The following is a 13,263-nucleotide window of genomic DNA, read 5'->3' as shown; positions in this document are numbered from 1 at the left end:
AGTTTATGGGTTTTAATCGGAGGATCGGGGTTCAAGCCCCAGCACTGCCAGGCTGCCACTGTTGGGCCCCTGAGCAAGGCCCTTAGTCCAGGGGTGCTGTATCATGTCTGGCCCTGTGCTCTGACCCCAACCTCCAAAGATATCTGATATCTGAATGAAAGAATTTCACTGTGCCGTATTGTATATGTGTCAAATGAAAAAATAAAATGGAGCATATAGGGAAAATATGCATGGTGGGAAACAGCAATAGTAAAATATATAAATAAATAGAAAGGTAGTGTCTGAATACAGTGATTACAGTGATGTGGTCTGAATATGAATATAAAATGTTAATCTATTGTTAAAGTGCATGTAAATATATGTGCATTATATTATGTACATCGTTTGTACAACAGTACCCGAGATAATTAATACACGTGTGTTTACACATTTATAGTTTTTCATATTGATTGTACAATATTTCTCTCAGTGTTTGTTTTTATTTGTTAGGCTAGGTCAATTATAAGCAATAATAATAATAATAATGTGATAATGTGTATGCATTTACAGAGTGGCCCATTTACATATTAAATTCAAATTTTATTGGTTGTTTTGTTTTGTTTTCTCAGCGTAAGTGTGTAGGAGTGCGGTACGAGCTCCAGGATGCCTCTTGCGTTAAATAATAAAATAATTACACTAGTGCAACAAGGGACCATGTCAGAATTAAAATGAACATTCGAACAACATTTTTCTTTTTTATCCCTTTTTGTAAATCAGATTTTAATCCATTACAGCCATTCATTGTGTCTGAGCAGGTGTAATTAATTATGCTCTGGTCTGGTCTGAGGTAAGCCCATTCGTCTGTACTCGACTCGTGAGCAGCGGACCATCCCTTCGGTATCTCTTGGCAATCTTTGCCGCAACAGACCAAGCAGGAAAGGCCATTGATCCTGGTGGAGAGGGTCGATGTGGCAGTCTGCGCTTTGATTGATGTCTCTGTGGACTGTACAGATAACAAAGTGGGCGATCTTTGTGTTTCTTCTAAAAAGAGAGACAATCACAAAGCCTCTTGAGTCCAGTACTTGGAGCCAAGGTTAATTCTTGGAGCCTTATCAGCTTCCTTTACAGCCAGCAGTCCATCAGTCTTCGCTAATCTGATCTCTTTTACTGATGACAAGGCGCTGAGATTTCACTCATCACATCACACATCTTACATTGGTGCTCCCTAAACTGGGATTTAAAAAAAAAAAATGAGGACAAAACATCTGTAAAGCTCGTGAAAAAATTCCAGGGCTATACTCTAGAGAATACATGCCATGCTCCAACAGTGATGGTCCAACACTGCAAGTGAAGCATTGAACCATCAATGCTTAATAATAGTCTACAGAGCTGATGTAAATATTTTTTTAATAAAGTATGGGCACAAATGCATATATTATGACGATGTGTAAAAGCCCACAAACTAAGCATGTCATGACCATGAATTGTAAAACTCTATAAAAATATTGTACTCATATAATGAGGTTATTGTTATAGATAGAATAAGCTATAAGTGATATTTTGGGTATTATATACTGTATATAAGTAACAGACAAAAAGAAGAAGGTGCATCTCAGTAAAATAATAAGTCTAATATGTGATCATGTGAAAAAATAAATTTGACCTTGTAAGAAAAAAACAAATGTGGAAAAATTGTTGTAGACAAATGAGTTGAATCTTTGAGATTGATGTGTCAAGTGTATGAGTCGAGTCTTTGAGCTGACTTACTGTACAGTATGTGTTGTCTGTGAACAAGTCGACTTGAGGTGTTTGATGTGTCTTAGGTGAATGAATTGACTCTCTGAGGTGGTTGATGTGTAATATGTGAGTGAGTCAACTCTTTCAGGTGGTTGTGTCTTTGCTTGCTTTGCTTTGTTTTAGGTAAATGAATCGACTCTTCTAGGTGGTTACTGTGTCTTTAGTGTATGAATTGAGTCTTTGAGGTGTTTTAATTTTTCATGTGTGAATGAGTCGACTCTTTGAGGTGGTTGATGTGTTTCAGATTAATGAGTCGACTCTTTCAGGCGATCCCTTCTGTTGCTCTGGTGTTGTTGCTGTTATAAAACCGATTTTCCACTTGGGTTAAAATAAAGTACTCTTAACTCTACTCTACTCTATATTAGCTAGAAAATATTCAGGTATGTAGTTACAAAAGTGAGCAATAGGAGGGGTTTAGGAGGTTTTTTTTTGCCATCTAATTAAACAACTGGTCATGGCTATTAAAAGAAAAGTAAAATTCATCTACTTACTTCACGTGTGAAAGTGTCATTAGGGTGAGTAGACATTTCAGCAATACATCTTAGTAATGTGAATACTCAGAATGACATTATGCAGATTAATCACATTTGCTTAACAAGGTAATGGGCCGCAACGCTTCGGGTACAAGGACGGCTGCTTGCAAACATTCAGGACCTGGTGAAAAAGCTGCATTTAAAAATAAACGATCTGATCATAGAGCTCTCACACTGCTGGGAGTCTGTTTTTTAGTTGTTTGTTTTATATTTATCTTCTAATTTAAGTGTCAATTTATTCACGTGATCAGAAAAGATCACAAGGATGATGTGAACGAGAGTGACTGTATGAATAAAAGTTGGTCAACTAAAGCATGTTTAAGTCAAAAGTGCAAAAGTTGATGTAGAAACACTACTGTATAGTGAAAGCTCTACTCGAAGCTGTTTCAGACAGCTGTTTCGTTCTATCATTAGAACGCTTATACGTTACACTTCTTGCATCAATTAAAAGGTTATCGTGATTATCGTTTGGAGTCAGCTGATTAATTACACATATTCCTTCTTACATATATAACCTTCAGCTGCCTCTATTTCCGTTTTTGGATCTAGAAGAGCAGTGAATTACACTAATATAACACTAACCTATTACACTAATATTACACTAATATTACACTAATATAACACTAACCCTGCATGCGTACATCATGGACTAGTATACATAGAACTCTATGTATACTAGTCCATGATGTACGCATGCAGGGTTCAATCGTGAAGGTGACAGGAGGTTCTCTCCTGGTTATTCCCTGAACTACATTACCCATCAGCCCCAGCATATAAGACATCAACGCCACGTGTCCTCAATAATCACATACACCTGTTCTAGGTGACCATTAATTAGCGTCGTTACCTTGCTCAAGGGCATCGTTACCTTCCTCAGGGGAACCTAAGTCGTGGTCAGTGTTGCGCAGTAACGCGTTACTGTAACGCCGTTACTTTTGACAGTAACTAATACTCTAACGCGTTACTTTTTTAAATAAAGTAACTATATAAATAAAAACTATATAAAGTTACTATATGGTGCGTTATCCGTTACTTTTTTAAATTAATTAATTTTGGTTTAGTGTAGCCTACAGCCTAACCTGTTTACAGCAGCGACGCATTGTAGGATTGGTGGATGCCAACCTGTAAACACAAAGAAGACGCGCTGTGGGCGTGTTTCCGTTTATTCAAGTATGTGCGGCAGTAATTCCGAAACACATGGGCTATAGCCCGCCCACACTGACAATTGATAGTCAGTCAGGATTGCCCCACCGTGGGCGCTCTTGCTCGCTCGCTCTAGATTCCGGGAGATTGTAACTAATTTGCGGGCATCAGGGAGCCGCTATCAATATGCGGGAGACTCCTGGAACATCCGGGACACTTGGGATGTCTGGTTTTGTGTTTGTATAGACCATAACGCATAAATTAATGGGAACATTAAAGAACGTTCTTTAAAAAAGTAACTAAAAAGTTACTTTTAACAGTAACGCATTACTTTTTGGTGTAAGTAATCAATAACGTAATTGAGTTACTTTTTGAATGAAGTAACTAGTAACTGTAACTAGTTACTATTTTTTAATAACTAGCACAACACTGGTCATGGTACACCTTAGGGTTAGGAGTCAAACTCTCTAATCATTAGGCCATGACTTCCCCATTTTCACATATCCCAGGTTATGGGGTCAGAGCGCAGGGTCAAGCCATACTACAGCGCCCCTGGAGCAGGTGAGGTTAAGGACCTTGCTCAAGGACCCAAAGTTGATGTCTCGGGAGCTTTGGGGCTCGAACCACGGCCTTCTGATCAGGAATCCAGCACCTTGACCACTGGACCATCACGCCTTGTTGATCTAGTGCTGGTTTATGGTACTTTTCTCATGGTTTTGATTGTTTGTGTTACTCTGTTTCAATAAAATCTACATTTCTGCATCTGCTGGCTCTAACAGTATTCGTGACATGTATGAAGCGCTTGTGTTCTTCAGAAATATAACCTCCAACTTGATCTTTAACCAGACACACGCTAGGCCTGGTGAGTCCTGTTCAGTTCAAGAGCGAGGTCTGAGTGTGTCTGTTTAACCTCTTTTGCCAGTTCTCTAGCAGATCAGACATCGACTCAATCAGCATATACAACCGAATGACGTTCTGTGAGAGTCCGATCTAAAATTAGTCAGTCAAGTTGGCTTTCAGTGTGAGACGTGTGTTTGTCCCTCTGTTGATAATCTTACGCTGAATTTTGGTGTTGAAGATAAATTTGAGCTGCTTTTAGACGAACGAACACTCGGAACGTCTCAGAGAACAGAAACGGGTTTGATATCAACATTTACTCTGAAGATACAAAAGTTTGTGTGGAAAAAAAACAAACCTGGAACTTTTCTATGAATATATCACCTTTAGTATTCGAGATAAAAACAGAAATCTTTCTGAAACACGACAAGTTCTTAAAGTCCTCTGTGTTTACTTTCATATGAGCTTCATATTAACACCGCTGTGGACTGAGACGTGATAAAGACCTTCAATCATCGACATGATCACAACAAAATAGGAGGAAATTAAATTTTTGCAAATGGATTCTATTTCCAAATGATCTATTCTAAAGAATATACAGAGCAAAGGAGGCAGTGTAACAGAATATCTGAGAGTGTTTTAACAGATATATGAGGAGGACTGGATAAGATAAGAACATAAGAGTAGTGGACATTAAAGAAGTACATGTAATTCATCACTGTACTAAATATCTGCACTTTATTAAATATTAAAGAATTACATTTTTGCAGAGTTAATAATTCAACTCCACTACGTTTCAAAGCAAAATCTTCTACTTTCATGCTATTACTTTTAGCAGCATGTCAATAGGTGGTTTAATTGACCGTGTGTTACTATCTATTTATAGCATCGTTTAATAGACGGTCCGAATGAAATGTACTACTAAAAAAAAAAGTGTGCTCATCTATAAAGGTATAAAATGTCTAAAATTGTACGATATATTGCTGAATTTTTGAAGGTGGCCATGTTTTAGATGTAACCCAGCAGATAAAACCTAGTTACAGATGAACAGAACAATACAGAACAACACATTTCAGCTCAATCGCTTCCTAAGAACATTTTTTTCAAAAAGCTAACTTACAGATTAGAACATACACTCACTGTCCAGTTTATTAGGAATACCCGTACACTTACACCATCATGCGTCATGTTCACATCAACCATCTGAACAAACAAATCTTTGATCTTTGGTGACTTTCTGCCTCAGCTGTTGGAAAAATGAGTGCATGAATGTGAATGTCATGAAAATCTCTCTCCATGCAGACACATAATTTAGGATTAGATCACTAATGCACAGATCAACCCAGATTTTATAAACAGGGTCCAGTTTGGGAAAAACATTAAGAGTTCATTGATAATCACCTTTTAGAATGAATTCATCGACTCTTTGAGGTGGTTGCTGTGTCTTCGGTGAATGAATTGACTCTTCTAGGTGGTTGATGCATCGTATATGAATGAGTCGACTCTTTGAGGTGGTTGCTGTGTCTTAGGTGAATGAATTGACTCTTCTAGGTGGTTGATGTATCGTATATGAATGAGTCGACTCTTTGAGGTGGTTGTGTCTTAGGTGAATGAATTGACTCTTCTAGGTGGTTGATGTATCGTATATGAATGATTCGACTCTTTGAGGTGGTTGCTGTGTCTTAGGTGAATGAATTGACTCTTCTAGGTGGTTGATGCATCGTATATGAATGAGTCGACTCTTTGAGGTGGTTGTTGTGTCTTAGGTGAATGAATTGACTCTTCTAGGTGGTTGATGTATCGTATATGAATGAGTCGACTCTTTGAGGTGGTTGTGTCTTAGGTGAATGAATTGACTCTTCTAGGTGGTTGATGTATCGTATATGAATGAGTCGACTCTTTGAGGTGGTTGCGGTGTCTTCGGTGAATGAATTGACTCTTCTAGGTGGTTGATGTATCGTATATGAATGAGTCGACTCTTTGAGGTGGTTGCTGTGTCTTCGGTGAATGAATTGACTCTTCTAGGTGGTTGATGTATCGTATATGAATGAGTCGACTCTTTGAGGTGGTTGCTGTGTCTTAGGTGAATGAATTGACTCTTCTAGGTGGTTGATGTATCGTATATGAATGAGTCGACTCTTTGAGGTGGTTGCTGTGTCTTAGGTGAATGAATTGACTCTTCTAGGTGGTTGATGTATCGTATATGAATGAGTCGACTCTTTGAGGTGGTTGTGTCTTAGGTGAATGAATTGACTCTTCTAGGTGGTTGATGTATCGTATATGAATGAGTCGACTCTTTGAGGTGGTTGCTGTGTCTTCGGTGAATGAATTGACTCTTCTAGGTGGTTGATGTATCGTATATGAATGAGTCGACTCTTTGAGGTGGTTGCTGTGTCTTAGGTGAATTAATTGACTCTTCTAGGTGGTTGATGTATCGTATATGAATGAGTCGACTCTTTGAGGTGGTTGCTGTGTCTTAGGTGAATGAATTGACTCTTCTAGGTGGTTGATGTATCGTATATGAATGATTCGACTCTTTGAGGTGGTTGCTGTGTCTTAGGTGAATGAATTGACTCTTCTAGGTGGTTGATGTATCGTATATGAATGAGTCGACTCTTTGACGTGGTTGCTGTGTCTTAGGTGAATGAATTGACTCTTTGAGGTGTTTTAATGTGTCATATGTGAATGAGTCGTATGTATACGGCACATCAGTGCTGTATAATTTTAATTTATTTGGACTACTAGGTGACAAAATAGGTTGATGTAAGTGTGGTGTGATGGCATCATATCATCACCCAGTTTTGTTATACTGCAAAGGAACAGGTATTGATTCCATAATCAGGGTAATAGGTGATGTATTGTTTTTGGATACTTAGGTACACTGAAGATTTCATATTTTTGTTGCTTTAATTTTAATCTGTATATTATTGTCAGGGATCAGCCCGGACTTCTGGCCATGTGCTTCTGTTATTGTTGTTGTCACGTGTCTGCCCCGCCTTCGTCTGTTCCTCCCTGTCTCCACACCTGTTCCTAATTGTATCTGATTGTCTTTTGTATTTAAGTGTGAATCATTAGTTGTGTGTGTGGTCACGTCTAGTCATGTTAACCGTTGTTAAGTGTCGTCATTTGTATTGGTTATGTCGTGTATTTCACTGTGTTGTCTTTATTGTTCATTAAACCCCTGTCATTTGAAGCTATCCTGCGTATGGGTCTGTCTCCCTCCTACCCAGACTGTGACAATTACGTGGTGTATTTGTTGTTTTATTTGCTTTTGTAAAGTGCTTTGAGATGTACTTTTAAAGGCGCTATAGAAAATAAAGGTGATTATTATTATTATTATTATTATTATTATTAACCGTCATGTCGCACTGTATGGAGGAGCTCTTAGTTACCTGGAGTTTTACTGAAATATAATCTGAGACCTCAATCGTCTGAGCTCTAATCTGACCTCGAATGTCATTTCCACCGAGATGCCTGAAGAGATAGCAATTCTTCTGGAGGTAAAATCAATTTGGGTTTAAAACAGTGGTCAGGAAACTGTGGTTCTGACAAAAATCGTCTTTCGCCAGGGGTCTTATCTTCACCAACATATGATCGTTAAAATCTTAGACACCTCACTGGAGATCAGTCAGATTATGTAAATACTTTCAGCATCATGACATCAATCAAGGCTTATGTTTACTAACCACTTGAGATTCAAGCGGGTTAGGTTTGAATGTAACATAAATAATTGTCATATGAAACCTGCTTAGTTTTGAATTCAGTAGCGATCTAGAATAGCGCATAAGTAGAAACAACCTCAGTTTGATGACCGAAGACAAACGGATAGGGAAATACTTTTGGACATATGATGTGCTGTGTAATGTGTGCATGTGTTACTTAATGGAACTTGTTTCAGTCTTTCAGCATCAGCACCATATACACAAAGAACCCCATTAGGGAGAAGTTTAGAGGAGAAACTCTGGTACATTCTTATTCCTCCAGAACAAAGTCACAAGACATTTGAAATGGATGTACAGTAAGCACCGGACTTCCAAATACTTCTAAATACTTATTGTCTAAATACTTATTTCTTCTTACTATATGCAACTTAGGATAATAAAAGAATGTACATATCTTAAGTTTTTACTAACTGGACCTTTTATTCATGCAGCTATATGATCAGCCAATCAGGTGGCAGCGACACTGTGGATAAAATCCTACAGCTTAAGAGCTTCAGGAGATGTTCAGATCACACATCACAATTAAAGAGACGGTCTGATCTTTCTGACTTTGTGTAGAAACACTTTACACTCAGTGGTGAGCAAAAAAGAATCTCAGAGCATCCAGGATTGTGGCAGATTGTCTATAACAGCCGAAAGGAACCACAGCGAGGTTCCAACCCCTGAAAAAACAGCCCCACACCATAATCCCCTCTCCACTAAACTTTACACTTGGCACAATGCAGTCAGGCAAGTACCGCTCTTCTGGCGACACAGTCATACACAGTGAGGTCAGACACAGTGAGGTCAGACACAGTGAGGTCATACACAGGTCATACACAGTGAGGTCAGACAGTGTTGTATAAAGTAGTAGAAAGCAATACTTGAGTAAAAGTACAAGTATCGTACTAGAAAAAGACTTTGGTAGAAGTGAAAGTTACCTTTTAGAATATTACTCAAGTAAAAGTCTTAAAGTATCTGATATTTACTGTACTTAAGTATCAAAAGTCATTTTCTGATATTTAATGTACTTAAGTATTTGAAGTAAAAGTAAAAAGTAAAATTTCAGTGATTTTCTGTAGGTATAAGATCAGGGGCGGTTCTAGGGTCTCATCTTTAGGGGGTTTTAGTCCTCAGTGAGAATTTAAAACAAGAAGAGTTTTATATTATATATTATATGACTACATAGTAAGCCAAAAGTTATGGTGTTATTAAATGGCAAAAGTGGACACCAAAATTTTATGCATGATGTAATGATGCCAGTCTTGAATCAGATCAGTTCATGTATGTGTGCATTCTCTACAAACAGTGTGTCCAATGAATGTAGTCATTAATAAACAAATATTCACAAGACAAAGACCAAATCAATAAATGTTATTTTTATTTATTATTGAATGGATTGTTTGCATTAATATTTTGTTTGTGCTACAACTCTGGTAATAAGAATAGTGACATTTCACTGCTTTTGGTTGCCGTCTTTGCGGCTTTCAGCCGATTATCGTTATAGATAAACGCCTCCAGCTCCGCTCTGATTGCGCGTGCACTGCGCCTCCAGCTCTGACTGCGCGTGCACGCTGAGCGTCCCTGTGCTTCTCCGTAGAGAGTGCGGACGTGCGCAATGCAATCTAGGAGCAGTGATTCACCAAACCTCCCTTATTGCAGTCGCACACATTTCTTCTGATTTTATTTTGTAGAAACGAGTAACGAAGACGCTTAGTGGAAATATAACGGAGTAAAAGTAGACATTTTATCTAGGAAATGTAGTGGAGTAAAAGTGAAAGTTGACATAAATTTAAATAACGAAGTAAAGTACAGATACGTGAAATTTCTACTTAAGTACAGTAACGGAGTATTTGTACTCCGTTACATTACAACACTGAGGTCAGACACAGTGAGGTATACACAGTGAGGTCAGACACAGTGAGGTATACACAGTGAGGTCAGACACAGTGAGGTCAGACACAGTAAGTCATACACAGTGAGGTCAGACACAGTGAGGTATACACAGTGAGGTCAGACACAGTGAGGTATACACAGTGAGGTCAGACACAGTAAGTCATACACAGTGAGGTCAGACACAGTGAGGTATACACAGTGAGGTCAGACACAGTGAGGTCAGACACAGTAAGTCATACACAGTGAGGTCAGACACAGTGAGGTATACACAGTGAGGTCAGACACAGTGAGGTATACACAGTGAGGTCAGACACAGTAAGTCATACACAGTGAGGTCAGACACAGTGAGGTCAGACACAGTGAGGTCAGACACAGTAAGTGATACACAGTGAGGTCAGACACAGTGAGGTCAGACACAGTAAGTCATACACAGTGAGGTTTTTTTTTTTTTTTTTTTAAATTTCTTTTATTGCAAATTCAAAGATTCTAATCAAACACAGCTATGTATACATTACACAAAATGTATCATCAACACATCCAACCTTAACTGACCAGATGTCAGAATAGATAGAAAAAAAGGCAGAAACAGAACAAGTAAAGAAAAGAGGGTTCTAAAAAAAATAAATAAATAAATAAATAAATAAATAAATAATAAAAAAAGAAAAATAAACACATCAAAACAAGTATTAATCACGTTACAAGAAAGATCTCATCATATCTCTTCAAAAAAGAAATACATTTTTTGTTATTAATTACTCTCAGTGATTTAATGAAATGTTCTACTACACATAAGAACTCTATAAAAGTAGGTATTTTCTTAAGAAATCTTTGTTTGTGAAAATAGAACTTTGCCACGAGGATAAGAAAGTTAACAGTTGACTCTAAAGATTTGTTTTGGTTTTCAAAAAAGCAAACGATATCCTTAATGTGAAAAACACCATTCACGTTAACTTTAGAAAAACAATAGAGACTCAAATCTTTCCAGAAGAGTGAGGAAACATTACATGAGAAAAATAAGTGACAAATATCTTCACTTTCTTTTTTACAGAAGGTACATATATCAGCTACATCACAAAATTTAGACAAAAATGCATTACAAGGGTATATATTATGCAAAATTTTGAAGTGCACTTCTTTCACTTTATTCGGTATACAGTGTTTATATGGTAATAACCATGTTTTCCTCCATTTAATGTTATCTATTTTAGAACTCCAAAAAAATTTCCCTTTTGGAGAAATTGAGTTTCGAGATTGAAAAAGTTGACGAATACATTTATTATTACAATCTTTACTTAAAAGCGAGACACCTCCCAAACATAACTGTGAAAGTTGTTTTGTGCATGACTCATGGGTAAGGGAAGCTTTCATTAGACATATTAATCCATCAGGAATTGCCTTTATAACAGAGTTAAATTCTTTAAATGGAACGGGACAATGATGGATATTCATAAAGCTTTCATAAGATAATAAATCACAATCAGAGTTGAATAGATCAGCAACAAAAATTATGTTTCTATTAAACCATTTATCAAAAAAGATTGATCTTTTTCTAATTTTAATATCCAGATTATTCCATAAGATGGTCTTGTGGGGTGAAAAGTTGTGGTTGTAAGCCAGTTTCCAGGCTAACAAGGCTTGTTGATGAAATCTAGCCAGTTTAATAGGTAATTTACCAGTGGAGTAATTGCATTTCATCAAAAAAGAAAGGCCACCTACCCTCTTAAAGATATTATTAGGAATAAAATACCACAAAGAATCTGACCCAAGCAAACATCTTTTTAACCAATTAATTTTAAATGTATTGTTAGTATCATCAAAATGCAGGACTTCGAGACCCCCATCACTCCTTTTGTTTGCTAAAACATATTTCTTCAACTTGTGTGACTTATTGCTCCAAATGAAATCAAGAAAAATCTTATCTATACTTTTGGAGGTGTGATTATCTACAGCTAAAGACAGGGAAGGGTACACAAACCTGGATAATCCTTCTGTTTTGGATAAGAAAACTCTGCCTAAAATTGATAAATCTCTTTGGAGCCAATTATTAAAAATATATTTTGTTTTCAATAACCGTTGAGAAAAATTCAGAGATTGTCTACTAATTAAATTTTTTGTTATATGAATTCCCAAATATTTCACTTCATTTTTAATTGGTATATTTTCAATTTCAGTTTCCACAGTGTCAAATAAGCAAATAATTTCACACTTAGATAAATTAAGTTTGAGCCCAGAAGCATTAGAGAAGGCATTGATGGTAGTTAAAACTGGAGAAACTTGCTCTTTGTCCTTCAAAAATAGAGTAGTATCATCTGCTAACTGTGAGATTCGAATCTCTCTGTTAAAGATATTAAGGCCAGCAAAGTTATTATTGTGCAAAATATCTATGGATAATGTTTCAACAACAAATAAAAATAAAAAGGGGCTCAAAGGACAACCTTGATGTATTCCGCGAAGGACAGGAAACCTTGGTGATGTACGTGAATTTAAAATTATACAACTATCTATTTCTTTGTACAGCATTTGAACAATATTTATGAGTTTAGAAGGAAATCCAAAAGCCCCTAAAGAGTCTATAAGGAATTGATGCTTTACAGTATCGAAGGCCTTATAAAAATCGATGAATAAGATAATTGCATCAGACTTGATTTCATCTCTGTAATCAATAAGATCCAAAAAAAGTCGAGTATTACAACTAATATGACGACCTTTCATAAATCCAGTCTGTGTTTCATTAATGATATAATGTAAGTGCTGTTTTAATCTCTTGGCAAATATGGATGCAATTAATTTATAGTCAAAATTAAGAAGAGTGATAGGGCGCCAGTTATCAATTATAGTTACATCTTTATCTGGTTTGGGAATGAGAGATATCACCCCTTGTTTCATAGTAGGAGTCATTGTACCATTATTTATACATTCTTGAAGCATTAAGAAGAAAGGTTGTTCTAAAATCTCCCAGAACTGTATGAAGAATTCTAAAGTAAGGCCATCGGAGCCAGGCGATTTCCCCTTTTTCATTGATTTCATTTCATCTCTTATTTCATTTAAGGAAACAGTAGCCTCACATGACAACTTAAATTCATCACTTATTTGAGGTATATAGTTCTTAATCTGTTGTAGGTATGACATACTTTGGTTTGCCTGGAAATCAGGGGAGTACAGGTTCCTATAAAAATTAGTAACAAATTTCTCAATTTCTTCAGGGTTTTTAGAAACTGAATTGTGCATTAAAAATGAAAAAACTTCTCAAGTGAGAAGAAGAAACTCGTATTCTTTTCTCCTTCCTCAATCCATCTCGCTCTAGATCTAACGAAGGCACCCTTAACTATTTCTAAATATATATTGTCTAATTCCAATTGCAAAGTTTTTAACTGACT

Source organism: Tachysurus vachellii, chromosome 16 (assembly GCF_030014155.1).
Source record: "Tachysurus vachellii isolate PV-2020 chromosome 16, HZAU_Pvac_v1, whole genome shotgun sequence".
In the NCBI taxonomy this organism is placed as follows: Eukaryota; Metazoa; Chordata; class Actinopteri; order Siluriformes; family Bagridae; genus Tachysurus; species Tachysurus vachellii.
Note: the sequence above shows the minus strand (reverse complement) of the source record.